This window comes from Chiloscyllium plagiosum, unplaced genomic scaffold (assembly GCF_037043375.1).
Source record: "Chiloscyllium plagiosum isolate Xiang-an unplaced genomic scaffold, Cpla_swu_hap1 HiC_scaffold_16, whole genome shotgun sequence".
Taxonomy (NCBI): Eukaryota; Metazoa; Chordata; class Chondrichthyes; order Orectolobiformes; family Hemiscylliidae; genus Chiloscyllium; species Chiloscyllium plagiosum.
In genome coordinates, this window is record NW_028270154.1 from 17,402,336 (window position 1) to 17,409,168 (window position 6,833).

The following is a 6,833-nucleotide window of genomic DNA, read 5'->3' on the forward strand; positions in this document are numbered from 1 at the left end:
TTTCAGTCTTACAACTAGTGAAGCATATCAATTCACTTTATTTTGGAACAAACCAAATTTGTTACAGATCTCTATGGTTTGTTATACTTACTAATTTTTACTAATACTTGATCATCTGTGGAACACCAAATACAGAGGAACCTCGATTATCTGAAGGACATGGGCAAGGAGTTTGGTTAATCGAATGCTGGATAATCGAGGTTCCTCTGTATGTTAATTCTGTGAAGCCCCTTCTTGCTAATTGCAAACAAATTTTCAGAGCTTTCTTCTTGAGATCATTTGTTGCTTTATCTGTAAGATAGGACTGCATTAGCTGCCAAATCCATAATTAAGTGCATGCCTTGAATTGCTAGGCTGTGCTAATTTAAACATTGATTGACTTCTAGTATTAATTAGAGTTAGATTTTCAGAAAAAAAATACTTTTGGAACAGATGTCAGGAGCTTTGTAACAAAATCCTGAGAATATGTGCATTGATATCAGTCCTGCCTCCAATGTTCCAGGGATAATGATCTCAGCCTATTTAGCCTCTCCCTACAGCTCAAATGCTCCAACTCTGGCAACATCCTTGTAAATCTTTTCTGAACCCTTTAAAGTTTTACAACATCCTTCCGATAGAAAGGAGTCCGGAATTGTATACAATATTCCAAAAGTGACCTAACCAACATCCTGTACAGCTGCAACATGACCTCCCAGTTCATATAATCACTGCTCTGACCAATAAAGGAAAGCATACCAAATGCCTTCTTCACTATCCTATCTACCTGCATCTCCACTTTCAAGGAACTATGAATCTGCATTCTAAGGTCTGTTTATCCAGCAACAATCCCCACGATCTTACTATCAAGTTTATAAGTCATGGGGGGCATGGATAGGATAAATAGACATGGTCTTTTCCCTGGGGTGGGGGAGTCCAGAACTAGAGGATGGGAGGTTTAGGGTAAATGGGGAATAATTTAAAAGGAGACTAAGGAGCAACTTTTTCACATAGAGGGTGGTGCATGCATGGAATGAACTGCCAGAGAAATGGTGGAGGCTGGTGGAATTACAACATTTAAAAGGCATCTGGATGGGTATATGAATAGGAAGGATTTAGAGGGATATGGGCCAAATGCTGGCAAATGGAACTTGATTAGGTTAGGATATCTGGTCAGTATGAACGAGTTGGATCGATGGTCTGTTTCCATGCTGTACATTTCTATGATTCTATGACTCTAATTGGCACATTCAGCAGGAATGCAAAAATGGAGAATTTGATGGCAGCAACAATGCAAGACTGCTCAGGTAGAGCTCAAAAACATCAGTATGAAAGAAGAATCATAACTGAAAGGAGTGAGAATAGAAATTTTTGGGCAGTTAAAACAGACAACAGGAAATGATCTCCAAGGTTTAGAAAAATGCTATTTTAACACAAAGCACCTAAGACAAAGAAGGATGGTAGTAGCTGTTGGAGACCAATCAGGGCATTGCTGCAGGAGTTCCTCAGGACTCAGGATCAACCATCTTTAGCCACTCCATCAAATGTCCCTCCATCATAAGGTTAGAAGTGGGAATAATTACTTGCAACTCCTCAGACACCTAAGCAGCTCATGTTCATGCCCAGAAAACCCTGGACAATATGCAGGTTTGGGCTGTTAAGTGCAAGTGGAATTCATGCTACAGTTGCCAGATAATGACCATTTCCAACAAGAGAAGATTAAACCATCCCCCTTGACATTCAATGGGATCGCCACTGCTGAATCCTTCACTATCAGAATCATCATGGCCATCGACCAGGAACTGAACTGGACCAGCCATGTATGTATTGTCGCCAATGAGAGAGTGGGAATTCAGCAATGAGTAACTGACTTCATGACTCCCAAAAGCTATTCACTGTCTACAAGACCTAAGTCAAGAAGGTGATGGAATAATTTCTACTTGCACCCTGGGATGCGTGCAGGACGGGCAAAAGGCAAGAAGTTTGACACTATCCAGGTTTTTCTGATTGGCACCCCATTCATCACCTTCAACATTCACTGAAAATGCCACGACATGCAACAGCAACAGAGTGTGTGATCTACAAGATGCGTTGCAGCAGCTCAGCAATTTTCCTTTGTTAGCACCGCCCAAATTCTCAATCCCTTCCTTTGTTAAGGTAAAGGTCAACAGATGCATGTGAACACATTCATGCTCCCGTCCAATTTAAACAGGATTCTGACCTGAAACTTTACCTTCACTGCTGCGGAGTCAAGATCCTAAATGTCTAATAGGATTATGGCTGCATGCACACTGCATGGCCTTCAGCAAATCATTCATTTAGCCCACCATCACTTTTCAGGAGAAAACAGAGATGGATGATAAATGTTGGTACAGGCAGTGACATCTATAACCAGTGAGCAAATATATTAAAAGGTTACATGAGCTATTTGCCAAATGTATTAGAGGAAATTGAGACACCAGTTGTTATAAGGGAGCATTTTTTAATCAAGTGTGGAAATCACAACTTTGAATATCCATAGCTCAATCTCGCTTGTCATTTGTTCTGAATCAGGGGAAACCCCTGCTAATGGCAATAAATTTATAATAAGGCAAATTCAATTTTAAAACACCTCATTAGTTTCTCCTATGTTCATTGATACAACAAGAACTGACTAATTATTGCTCCATTAATTAAAGTCCCAATTTTAGTGATTTAGTCATCCAAACACTCCTAATTTTAACCAGAAGTTGAAGCCAGATAGCAATCACGATGTAAAATTGATGTATTTTAACTAAACTCCCCTTCTGCAAACAAAGCACTGAATGCACCTCCGTACTCCTTGCTGCGGGATTGAAACTATCCCCTGTGTTGTGTCACTTCGGAATATCCCTTATCTGGAGCAAATGAGCCCTGGGGCATTACATTTGGGTAATAAACTGGATAAAATAGTGAGGTAAGTGCTTCATTCTTAGAAGCAGATCATGTTAATCAGCCTCATTCAAAGTAAAATAGCAGTGGTTTGGAATATTCCTCCTACTTTGAAGTAATCATGAAATGATTTCCTGTTAGTGTGTCAAACAAATTATGCATTTAGTCATATCATATCCCTTGCACATAGATAAAAATAAAACTTTTTAAAAATTAATTTCCAAGATCAGGGCTCCACAGGCTATGTATGCCAGCATTTCCTGCCCGTCTCAGAGAGCTGTTAAGAGTCAACCATATTGCTGTGGGGCTGGAGTTACATGGTAGTTTCCTTACCTAAAGGGCATTAGTGAACCAGATGGGTGATTTCTCCCCCTAATAATCAGCAATGTCTTCACACTCATCATTAATCTCTGAAGCTAGATTTTTATTGAATTCAAATTCCACCATCTGCCATGGCAGGATTCAAACCTGGGTCCCCAGAACATTACTTGGGCCTCGGGATTAACAGCCCAGTGATAATGCCACTAAGCTGTCACCTCCCAAATGATATACAAAGCATAAACTGAGGCAAAATTTTAATTTCTGCAAAGTTTTTAACTCCCTCTCTCACCATAATGTGTTTATTTTTGAAACAGGATGTAAAACTCAGAAACCACATTACATTTGTGATTTTTGAGAAGATTTGTTGCTCAGATTGAGGTTCAGGTTGTAGGTTTTCTCACTTAGCTGGTAGATTCTTTCTCAGATTTTTTGTCACCATTTTAGGTAACATTGTCAGTGAGCCTCCAGTGAAGCGCTGGTGTTCCATCCCGCTTTCTATTTATGTGTCTTGGTCTCTTAAGGTGGGTGATATCATTTCTGAAGTTGGTAAATGGGGTCCATATTGATGTGTTTATCAATGGAGTTGCGTTTTGAATGCTAGGCCTCTAGGAATTCCCATGCATGTCTCTGTTTAGCCTGTCCTGGGATGGATGTGTTGTCCCAGTCAAAGTGGTGTCCTTCTTCATCTGTGTGTAAGGATACTAGTGATAGTGAGTGATGTCTTTTGGTGGCTAGTTGGTGTTCATGTATCCTCGTGTTAGTTTCCTGCCTGTCTGTCCAATGTAGTGTTTGTTGCAGCCCTTGCAGCTTATTTTATAAGTGACATTTGTTTTGCTGGTTGTTGGTACAGGGTCCTTTAGGTTCATCAGTAGCTGTTTTAGTGTATTGGTAGGTTTGTGGGCTACCATGATGTCAAAGGGTCGGAGTAGTCTGGTAGTCATCTCCGAGGTGTCTTTGATATAGGGGAATGTGGCTAGAGTCTCTGGGCATATTGTGTCTTCTTGTTTGGGCTTGTTGTTCTTGATGAAGGGCTTTACCTGAAGTGTTAATTTTTCCTACTCCTCGATATTGCCTGACCTGCTGTGCTTTTCCAGCACCACTCTATCCAGACTCTGATTTCCAGCATCTGCAGTCCTCACTTTTGCCTTGTTGTTCAAGAATCAACATCCTAGGACAGTCTAAACAGAGACATGCGTGGGAATTCCTACAGGTCTGGCATTCAAACCGGAATTCCATCAATAAATATATCAATTTGGACCCCATTTACCAAGCTCAGAGAAAAAGAACAGGAAATGATAACACCCACTAAAAGAGACTAAGATACATAAATCGCAATTGGGACAAAACACCAGCGCTTCACCAGAGGCTCGCTGATGATGTTATCTAGCACGGTGACGAAACATCTGAGAACAAATCTACCAGCTCACCGAGCATACTTACAACCTGAACCACATTACGTTTTTCAGTACAATTTGGCCTTTTTGCTGGCTGAGTTACATTTTGTGGTGTGGTGGGACTCTTACCTGAGACTAAAGCAAAATAATGTTGACGCTGGAAATTTGAAACCAAAACAAAAACTACTGGAAATACGTCAGGACAGGCAGTGTCCATGGAAAGTGGAGCGAATAGGCTGAATTTTCCCATTTAAAGTCTGACAGATCATGAATTTCATGGTGTTCAGTCCCCTATGGGCCAGCACAAATTTTATCACACAATCTCCTGCTTCTCGTCTCATTAATCCTGCAACAAAGCTATTGGCCGCAATTGTTAGGGAATAGTGTGACCTTAGAATGAAAGCGCTCTCCAGTAGTGAGACATTCTGGCTTATGTATCTCTGGTGCTATATTTAAAAGCCAACTGCAAATACTCTGAATACTGCTGAATTATGAGCATCCTCTCAGACTGTGCTGCTCTCCCCTGACAATGTTGCAGAGGCAAGGAAAGCTACCTCCCTTCTTCCATGACAGCAGTCTGGAGGTGATATTGGATAGGATCGTTGAGAGGAAAGTAGTCCTTTCATAGAGTCATACAAAACAGGAACAGCCCCTTGCATTTGGCCTATGTCCCTATAAGCCTTTCCTATTCACGCAACTGTCCAAATATCTTTTAAATGGTGTGACTCAACCTGCATCTATTACTTCCTCTGGCAGTTCATTCCAAAAACAAACCACTGCCTGTGTGTAATAGCTGCCCCTCAGATCCCTTTTAAATCTTTCCCCTCTTTAAAGAGGCCTTAAAATCATGCCCTTTAATTTTGAATTCTCCCACCAAGAGAAAACACCTTTGTTTTTCACCCTAACTATGCCTCTCATGATTTTATAAACCATTTTTAAGACCACCCCTCAACCTCCTACTCACCAGTGAAAAATGTCTCGTCCTATTCAGCCTCTTCTTATAAATCAAACCCTCCAGTCCGAGCAACATCCTAAATGTTTTGTGCAATCTCTTCAATTTAATAATATCCTTTAATGTATTTCACCAAGACATATGAATCATTATTCTCAGTACTACGTAAACCATGTCCATTCAATTGGTCTCAACCACCTCACAAAAACATAAAAAATAGAAGCAGCAGTAGGCCATTCGGCCCTTCAAACCTGCTTCACCATTCATGGCTAATCATCTAACTCAGTGCCCTGTTCCCACTTTGTCCATATTGCTTTTGGTTTCCTTTAGCCCAAAGAACTATATCTAACTGCTTCTCGAAAACAATCAATGTTCGGGATTCAACCCACATTCTGTGGAATTCCACAGGCTCACCACTCTGTGAGTGAAGAAATTTCTCCTTTTCACATTCCTAAATAGCTCATCCCGTAACCTTAGACTGAGAGCTTGGTTCTGGACTTCTCATTCCTCGTAGCATCCTTCCAGTGTTTGCCCTGTCCAGTCCTGTTAGCTCCTCCCAGACTACAAACCGTTTACTCTCTGCACTTCCTATTTGTTCACTGACTCACTTACCAACTCTCCAGCTCATGCACAAACACCATCTGCTCTCACATCCACTTGGGTCATATTCAATCACTCCTCTTCGTCTCATGAAAGGAAAGACCGGCCTGTAACTGAGCTGACAGGGCCCCATGATTGAGGAGGAGTTGGGACATGGTGATGGTGGAGCGGTGGACACCAAAGTGCTCACTCTCTATGAGGAAAAAGTACTCAAACTGGCCAGAGGAAGGCAGTTCATGTGGAAATGGGGAGACAGTAATGGGCAACCAATCCAGTGAGCTTCACTGTGCTACACTACACTGGTGTTCCATCACCATTATTACTTTCTCATGGTTAATCTGTGCAAGCCTTTATATATTTTTAACAACTAATTTCTCTCTTCTCTCCATGCAGGCATTAATGTCACCCAGTGAACGTGCATATAACAGGAAGCACAGCAGACCCTCAGTGCCTAAACTGCTTGACTCTCATCATTTTCAGAGGAGCATACAAAGCGATGCACTCTTGGGAAAATGGCACTAGTAATGTCTTGGCTGCTATTCTGGCCTGAGGATTGGGAGGTGCTAAACTAATCCCCAGTTACTGGCATAAAAAATGGAAGAACTGTGAGTGCTGTGAATCAGAAACAAAAACAGAAATTGTTGGAAAAGCTCAGCAGGTCTGGCAGTATCTGTGGAGAG